Below are 9,980 nucleotides of genomic sequence, written 5' to 3'. Positions count from 1 at the left end.
ACCCTCCTTACATCCTTGAACAATTTGAAGAAATTGCTAACTTAAGTTGCACCCATGTGTATACTCGTTTCTTCATGTGCCAATGTAGTCAGGGAGTGATTTTGTTTTGAATGCTATGAAGCGTGAATACACAATCAGTGAATTTAGATTTGTGGTTGATACATTAATATGACTTGTGCCAGACATGAAGATAGCCACTAATGTGATATATGGATTTTTAGGCAAAACAAAGGAAGATAATTTTGAGACCACTGTTTTTTTTAACAAAATCAGTTACTTTTTATATATTGCAAAAAATGGGAAAGGAAGCTAGTTCCTTGTACAATCCCAGGAGGGCTCGATCAAAGTAGTGCACAACAGGGAGAACAATCCCCACAGCTACTTTGACAACCCTGTTTCTTAAAAAATTCAAAAAATACAAGAACTTGCACTTAACAATGAAATAACGGACTTATCTAAAAACCCTCTCTTATATTTGGAAAAGGCGGGCAAAAAAAAAATATACAGGACAATAGATCTGCTTTTCCACAAGCTTGCTGCAAATATCAAAACTAACCTTTAAGTGAATCAATCAACAGAAAACATTTCCTCCATCAAATCTGATAGACACCACCTAACTCTGATCATTCAAATTGCTCGACTTACCACTGTCATTGATCCCCAAGCAATAGATCCAACAACGAGCATTGATTTTGGGTGGGCAAACCGCATGGAGAATACCCACCCGATAAAGCAATATTCTCGCCCCACCTGCTTGCTACATGTCCAACGGTGAGTCGAATTGGGGGGTTCCCTCCTAAAACCACTTACCACTTAATCACCTCCTGATAAACTGCTCTTGCATATTCCCATCTTTTTGCTTTGACTAGGTCTTGTGCAAGTTAGCACCCTAAGACCCTTGATCTACCTCCATTTAGTTCCTCTCTAGATACCTCTGATGTCATTCCTTATTTGTTGATATTCGGACCCAACAGTTCCTGTGTGGGGATTTTTCATCTGTCTCCTCACGCTATCTTTGCGGTAAATCTTCAAAGCTTTGTAGTTTCTGGTCCTAATGTATTGGTATTTGTTGCGGGGAGACTTGCTGCTGTTGAATGTCTCATTGTCTCGGGTTGCTTGGGAGCTTTCGCAGGCAACCTTGGAGACCTGACTATTGCTTGCAATACTGTTACTGTCTAGGCATTCGTGGGTGACACGACTAAAGCTGACCTCACCCAGGAGAGGAGGACAGTTGGAGTCTTGTTTCATCATATAGTGTAGCATGTTGGGATTTTGGGAGTCGAGTGCTCTAAACAATGTTGATTACAGTTGAGAACCTCTGTTGACATATATTCTCTGCTTTCTTCATGTAATCTCCATCTTGAATTGATGTTTTGATTATTTTTTTTTATTGTTTACCCTGTAAAATTTCTTGTGAGATTTTTCGGATCTATATCCTCTTTCTCGATCCTCATATTGGGTGTGGTGTCATGGTATTCCTTCCTCATAAACTTGATTATTCTCTTTGACAATTCCAATTGGTCTGTTAATTGCTTTGTTGGCATGACTATCCGTGTCCTTATTTGATTTCTCGGGACATGCTTTATGGTTATTTTTCCCAATGTTTCAAAGTTTTTTTGATCCTTTGATAGATTTTGTTGATGGCTATGCTTTTGAAGTCCCTTTTGGCATCCAATGCTACTATTATGATAGCCTTGATTTCATTTTTGTTTAGAATACTTGTGCCAAGGAGAAGGCTATGTGCTTCAGCACTGTTTTTTGTCATTTCTCCAAGGCTCCATTCATAAGTTATTGTTTTTTTTCCCATTTCGATCTAGAATGATTCCTCCTGCCCCTGCTTTACCTGGGTTATTTTTTGAAGCTCCATCAAAAAAGAGAATGTGTCTCTTCTGTTTTTTTATCCATTCCGCAAATTCTTTATCATCCAATCTTAATTTCCAATTCTTGTTTGTGTGAAATTCTTTTTTTTTTGCTATAACTGCTGCTTGTGCTCTGTTTTCTAACATTTCTTTGCTGTACTAGTCTTTCTCTTCTTGTTGTAAGTCATTCTGGTCCATTTTTGAGATTCCATTTGTACTTATTATCTCTGCAACTTGGCTCCAAGTTTTTGCTAGGATCTTGCCTAGATTTGGCTTTTGATATTTGAAAATGCATTAATTTCAGGATAACCAAATTTGCCAACACAGGATTGAAGGGAGGCATTTCCAAATCCTATTTATTCTTGCATTTTTTTTCTTTGTATATGGGTGGCTTTTATCCCAATTTTTATGAATAGTTGTCAACTGAATTGCTGGATCTATGTTTATTTCCAAAGGACTTGCTGCCTATTTCCAGCACTCTCTCGCCACCATACAGTTAATGAAGAGGTGTTGGATTGATTCTTCCTCCTTTTGACACATGACACATTTTGAGGGCCCTTGTATTCCCTTTTTTTCTAAGTTTTCAGAGGTAAGGATTCTACCTTTGAGAAGTTTCCATGTGAAGACTTTAATTTTGGGTAGACTCTCTGAATTCCAAGCTGCCTTCCAAAGGCTCCAGTCATTTTGATTGTGGATTTTTTGGAGGAGGTTGTACCCTGATTTCACTGTGTAATCCCCTCCATTTGGATCCCAAACAAAGTCATCCTGCTCTTCAATGTTGATGGGGGCAGCCCTTGCCAGATGGGCTTTTAAAATTTCCCACTTACTTTTTAGTCTTGGCGGTGTTGCCAACTTTTTCCATCTTACCCATTTATTCTGATCCTAATCCGAAATAGAATAAAGAGTGTTAAAAATTTGCTCTTCCAACCATCTCTAAAGTTCCCTTAAGTTTTTTTGTTGTCTTAAGGGATTTTTCCCCATTATTCTATCCTCCCATATGGAAATTGTTTTGCCATTCCCTGGATTCTTGGATATTTGATCTCTAATGAGAGGAATTATCCTTTTTACCAATTTCCAGATTTGAGTGCATGGCCTGCTTGGAATAGTTTCAGTGAGTAGCTTTTTTCTATGAAAATTTAATTATTTCATTGTTAGTACTTTTGACCACTATTGGCCATTCCCATTTATCATTTTCCAGATAATTTTTGCCCCTAGAGCAATGTTTATTAGTCCCGTCAGACGTATTTATATACCTCCCTTTTCATAGGGAAGAGTAACTTGCTCCCATTTAACAAGGCTGAATTTTTTATTATCTTGCTCTCCTCCTTTCCAAATAAAGCTTCTGTTTATTAGTTCCATTTGTTTGTTGGCACTTATCGAATCCATAATGATTGGATACTAATATATAGGCAAGGCCGAGAGAAGTTCTTTGATCAGTGTCACTCTTCCTGCCAGATTAAGCAACATCACTCCCCAATTCTGAATTTTTCCCTTCATTTTCTCTACTTGCTTGTTCCAGAATTCTTATTTTACCACTTCCTTTACTAAGGGTAAACCAAGATAATTGAAATGGCTCCAATTTGTTTGTAAAGGAATTTCCATTATTTGTGAGATATGTTGCATTGTTTTTGTTGGGGTGTTCTAGCAGTATATTCTACATTTGGAGTTGTTTAAGATTCCTCCTGAAGCTAGAAGAAATTCATCCAAGACTTTTTTGAATCATTTTACTATAATGCAGGATGCCCCACCTATGAGAAGAGCATCGTCTGCAAAGAGAGAATGGTTTATGTCTTTGACTCGTCTCGAAATTTGGATCCTTGTTATTTTTTTCTCTTTTCTATGATTTTCCAGCATAGCACTCAGCAATTTAGCCATGATGATGTACAAGAATGGAGAAAGTGGACAGCCTTGCCTCAGCCCTTGAGTGCTTTGGAAAAATTCACTGGGCCAACCATTGATTAAAGGAGCTATCCAAGGATTTGATATACATGCCTGGATAATCTCTATGAAATTTGTTGAAAAGCCAAACATTTTGAGAGCTGCTACAAGAAAGTTATGGTTAACTCTATCAAAAGCATTAGCCATATCTAACTTAACAATCATTCCTCTCTCTTTTCTCGGGATACTACTGTGGATAGCCTCCTGTACAATTATCACATTGTCTGTGATTTGCCTCTTGGGGACGAATCCTCGTTGGTTTTCTGAGATTATTTCCAGAAGTAATTTCCTCATTCTGTTTGCTAGAATTTTGGTAACAATGTTATAAGATGAGTTGCACAAGGAGATTGGCCTATATTTTTTAAAATTTGTAGGATTGGGTTCTTTGGGAATGAGGGCTAGGAAGGAGGATTTTGTATTTCCTCCAATCTTTTTTTTGGAAAGAATTTTTGAGCATTCTCATTAGGTCTTTTTTGATAATTTCCCAATGTTGTCTATAAAAGGCTATTGTAAACCCATCTGGACCTAGTGCCTTATCAGGGTGGAGATTCCACATAGCTTCTTTGACTTATTCCTCAGTAATTTCTTTATCCAATTCCCTATTTTGTTGGTTGGTTATTTTTTTTATATGTTGGATAATTTCTTCATTAGCTGTCTGCTGATCACTTGTTGAGAGGAGATCTTTGAAGTGTTTATGTGTTGCATTTTTTACTGCTTCTACTCCTTTTATTTCTTGACCATTTACTTGAATTTTTTCTATCTGATTTTTTGACCTCCTTATTTTCATTGTATTGTGGAATAAGGCTGTGTTTTTGTCTCCAGATTTTAGCCAGAGACATCTTGATTTCAGTCTGCTTTCCTCTTGTTGTTTCCTATTTTGCTTATATATTTCCATATATATTTCCTTTTCTTGTATTTGGTCTTGCTTACTTTCTTCCTTGTTCTCTTTTTCCTTACAAAGGTTATCCATCTTTTTTTTCAATTCGATCTTCCTAGCTTTGTCTCGAAGATCATTTTCTCTTGCCCAGTTTTTTAAGTGCATCCTTAGGTTCTTTAGTTTAGTTTCCCAGACATACTGGGGAGATCCTGTGACACTTTTTTTCCAGCTATCCTTTATTTGATTGCCAAAATATTCCTTCCTGTCCCAAATTGGATTATATCTGAAGGGAAGAGGTCCTTGATTTTCCAGCTTCCCCAATGTTAGCACCACCGGATTGTGATCTAAAGCTGAGTTGTGGACAATTTTGCTTTTCACAAGAGTGTAAGCAGCTGCTATGCTTTCATGACTAAGAATTCTATCCAACTTTTCTTTTATGTTGTTTTTTCCAATTCTTTTGTTGTTCCAAGTGTATTTGCCATTTATTGGTGGAATGTCTATTAATTTTTAATATTCTATTATTGCTTCAAGAGCTTCTCTTGGCGGATCATTGTGGAAGGTTCCGCCCAATTTTTCTTCTGTGTTCCTTATCAGATTTAAATCCCCTGCTAGGATTAAGTGCCCACTTTGTCTCTCTGCTATTTCTTCTTTAACTAATTTCTAGCATTGTTCTTTCTTTCTATAGTGATTTGGTGAATACACATTTATAATGCTATACTGTTCTTTTGTATTGAGATTCCTCAACTCTATTCGAATCCAGTGTCTACTAGTTTTGTGGGTCATTAATTGCCATTTTCTTTTGCCTCAAATGATGCTAATTCATCCTGATGCTCTTGTGGCTTCTAATGCTACTTCTTCATAATTTTTTAGTTTTGAATCATTTTTTGACTTTCTTGCTTGTTCAGTTTGGTCTCTTGGATCACATATATCGCTGGTTGTTCCTTGGCTAAAATGTCTCTAGCTGCAATGACTTTAAAGGAGGTGCCAAGGTTGTGACAATTCCAAGAGACCACTATCATTATTTATTGTTGTGTTGGTGTGGTCCTCCCTTTCCTCTTTGCTTAGTTTTTCATGACTTCCTGTTTGTTTCATAAGGAATGAATCCATTGGTTGTTGCGTTCCTAGGGCCATTTCTTTAGCTCATGCCACATCTCTAATTTCTTTATTGGATTTCCTTCTGAATTTTTTTTGCTAATCCTAGGCTTGAGGGATGTCTTTAGCTTTGTTTCTAGTTAAAATGTGGTCCACTGAGAGAGGAGGAGGGGAGGATATTGGGTTGTGGGTGGTTATGATAGGGTTTGAGGGTGGGGATCTGGGAGAGGATGGATCAAAGGAGTCTTCTAATGGCTCAAAAGGATTCAGAGTTGTGTGATCAGGAGGAGTAACCTTTGCTAGTGGTTGGGAGGTTGTTTCATTTGCTTCATGGGACTGATAAGTATTTGGTGCAGTTTTCTTATTAGTAGGTTTTTTCCTTTTCACTTGTTCCCATGTAGGTTCTTTCTCTTCTACATTTTCGTTCTCTATTTTTTTAAGACACCTATTTACAAAATGACTAGACTCATGACATACCTTGCATTTAAATGGTATTTCCTCATAGTCTAGCTATTGAATGTGTGTCCACTAGTCAACCTTGTTCTTTATTGCCTCTAGGAGACCTTTTCTGAGATCTACTTCCACAAATATTCTTGCGCCCACATGCATGTTGTCTTTTGGCTCACATCTATCAATATATTTGCCCACTGCATTTCATATAACCTTTACAAATTCGTCTCCCTAGTAGTGAAGTGGAATATGCGGGAGCTTGACTGACACAGGCACTGCGTTTGGGACATCCATCTATGGATCAAAATCTGTCATCCGGTCCATTTCTAAATATCATATCTCTATCCTCCTTTGTTTCAAAGAGAAAGGTATAGTAACCCCTTCCACGGAATCATATTTCTATCTTCCCCTGTGTGGTTTCATTCCAGTTTCTTTCCACCCATTTTTGCACTGATTTGGGTGAAGGCCATAGCCTTGTGAACTGCCCAAAAAATCTGAATTCTGCCAGAGAGATGGCTTCTCTTCTTGGAAGTGCTCGAGGGAGGGGAATCTATAGGATACTTTCAAGTTTCTTAACAAATTTATTGACTGATGGCATGTTCCTTGGAGCTCCATTCTATGCGATTAAAGATGCGAAAGCTTCTGCATTTTCTTCATTCCTTGTTTGCGTGGAAGAGTGAGGATATCCCTCCTCAGAGGGCTGCATGGTCTGGTTGTGCTCAGCAGCAGGAGGCTGCCAAAATAAGGATCTGCAGGGACGGTGGTGGCTAGGTCAACGCAAGTTCAGGCTGGGCTGTTGTGCGGGTGATTCAAATTTCGAGACCACTATTAATATGATCAAAGAATACAAGTTTCTGCATGTTCACATTTCACAGTTTTATCCAAGGCTAGGAACGCCAACTACTAGAATGAGAAAGGTCCCTACTTCTGAAGTAATAAAACGAACAACAATAATTTTCAAAAATTGAATGAAAGAAATCATTTTATTTGTGAAAAAATAAAAAAATTATATAAAAAAAATGTGATGATTAATACATATGCAATAAATTTATTGAAGAAATTTATAAAGTGAAAAATACTTGCAAAATTTGATGAATTGTTTTTTTTTTTACAAGTACTTTTTCATATTTTTGTTGCCTCAAATATCTTTGATAGCATGTTATTTTTGTAGCACAAATGACGATTCAATAATGGCTTGCAAAACAATTGGAAAATTATTTAGATGATATATGAAGATCTGGCATTAATATTGTTGCTATGTATTTTTCTTCAAAGCCTTAACTTGCAGGGCACAAAAAATCTTTGTGATGCAAATCATTTTACTGAGCACAGTGCGTGAAGTCATCCGACAACAGGGATTTAATTTAATTTTCATGGTTATTTCTTAAAAATGGATGATCATCAATATCATGAGTTGGACTGAATATGACACTTTTTCATTTTCCTTAGTCTGTTTCATTTGACATTTTGTGTAAGAATCAGAAATAAATTGATCCTTTCTTTTTCAACAAACTTATGTTCTTTATGTCAAGTTTTTTTACAGGTTTAGGATGATTGAATGATCATTGAAGAAAACTAATTGTGTGCACAATTGGTCTTCAAAGGACCAATTCCATGAGAAACATAAGAACAAGTCCATGTCCATATCCATCAAAACCATTACCTTACCTCCCTTTAAAATTATAAATCCAACCAAGCAATTCAAAGCAAGCCACAGTCATTTTTCCTAGCAAGAGTCAGTTGTTAATTTTCCTTTATTCACATACACTTTCCTCCTGACCCACAAATAAAAGAAAGAAGCTCACTTACATGCTTATTTCCCATTGTCATTATTATTTTCCATTGTCATCTTCCATTTTCATTTTTCCTTTTCCTTTTTCATTTCACAAATAAACCCTGCTTCAATGCAAATTATTGAGTCCATAGTCCTTTGAGTCTAAAATCCTTACAAAAACACCTTGAGGCTTGCATGCCTTAATGGAAAGTCCTCATGCCAATGAATAATGGGAATACATCAATGTCGCTTGTTCATCGGATGTTCTAGGTACTTGACAACAATAAAATTATTCGTACTTAGCAAGATGTGTTTGGGCATCTTGACTCTCATTGTCATCAATGGTGAGAGTTCTCATGTTGACTAGTGGCATCCATTAATGGCCACTAAGTCAACAATTTCCTGCTATGTTTGACATTAGAACATTTATTCACATAATAGGAATTTTGCCAATGAGTTTTGAAGACATGAAGACTATCATTTTCACCATTTTGGACCAAATGTAGAAGATATGAAGCTACATAACTAGATGACAACTTTGGAATCAGATGCCAGAAGGAGAACTAAATAGTAGCTGCGGAATCAGACAGTAGCTGCAAAATTAGATGGCAGTTGTAGAATCAAATAACAGCTACGAAATCAAATGGAAACAGTGGAATCATCACTATTCCACAGCAAATTCAACAAGTTTTAATAAAAGCAAATAAAAGGTCATCTTCACTCTTTTCTCCATGACTTGTCGAGCCCCTTGAAAAAGATTATGATCAGAATTTTCCGGCCACCACACATGCAGCTCATCCATTTCTAAAGGGTAAGTTAAGGTATGTCATTTTCTAACTATTTACCATAAAATTCCTTGAAAAGCTAGAATGATAATTTTTGGAAAAAAACATTTCTCTTCCTCATCTCATAAAATTGCATATATCATCAGCTGGGGGGGTGGGGGATACATTCATATTCATATTCTTCCATATTCATATCACATTAAAAAGCCCACATACTTTCAAAAGATATTAACTATTACATTATTGTTATGAGCATACAAAATCTTATCAAAAGTACTAAAAAGATAATCAGATACAAACACAATCATGGTTTTCACACAAGAACCAACTATGATGCAATCCAATAAAGATATACTTTGCAACAATAATCAAATTATCATTATGCAAAGTTCAAAGATAAAAAATGAGTGCAACAACAAAATATGGTTGTAACACAAGAACCAACCATGTTGCAATTCAACTAAAATAATTTTCAGAAGTGTAAAGTTATCAAATGATATCATGCAAAGTTAAGCCAAAGCTCAAGGATAAAAAATAATTATTGTAATAGATTGCATGAGGACATGCAATAGCTTCAATTGGGGGGTATGTCGGGCCTTGAAATTATCATTCACTTCCATTACATTTTCATTTATATTTCCATATTGTCACCTTCAATCAACCTCTATTTAATTACATTTACCTTACCATTATCATTATTGGGTCACATTTATGTTTTTCCAAACTTGATTAATTCTTAGCATTTTTAAGTGAACTTATGGTTAAAAATTAGAAAATAATGTGCATATGCTTATACCTAACAAGTGGGATAAGATTGTTGAAATGTGTAGGTCAAAAGGAAGCTTCTAAAATACCCTTATGTGGTCTCCCAAAACCAAATTCGAACTTGAGTGGAGAAGATCATGAGATCATGAGGATATGTGTCTCATTTCCTATTTGTATTGAAACTCTAAGAAGACATGTGTCTTATCATTTCCTATTTTGATTGTAACTCTAGAGATATGGGGAGAGATTCATGGACTCTCATTAATGAGATAGCATCTCATATTTTTGTATAAATAGGGGAAGTTTTCTCTTATCATTTTCATGTGTAAAATTGGAGTTATGCTCAAGCTTTGAATACAGAATTAGATTATGGCACCTTACTCATGAATGTTCCTTCATTTTGACTTAGTTTTGCTTACATATGGAGCATCTCGATTTAC

Source organism: Pinus tabuliformis, chromosome 6, assembly GCF_031772625.1.
Source record: "Pinus tabuliformis cultivar Carrire ecotype Pingquan chromosome 6, CPIR1, whole genome shotgun sequence".
Classification (NCBI taxonomy): Eukaryota; Viridiplantae; Streptophyta; class Pinopsida; order Pinales; family Pinaceae; genus Pinus; species Pinus tabuliformis.
This window is presented reverse-complemented; position numbering follows the sequence as displayed.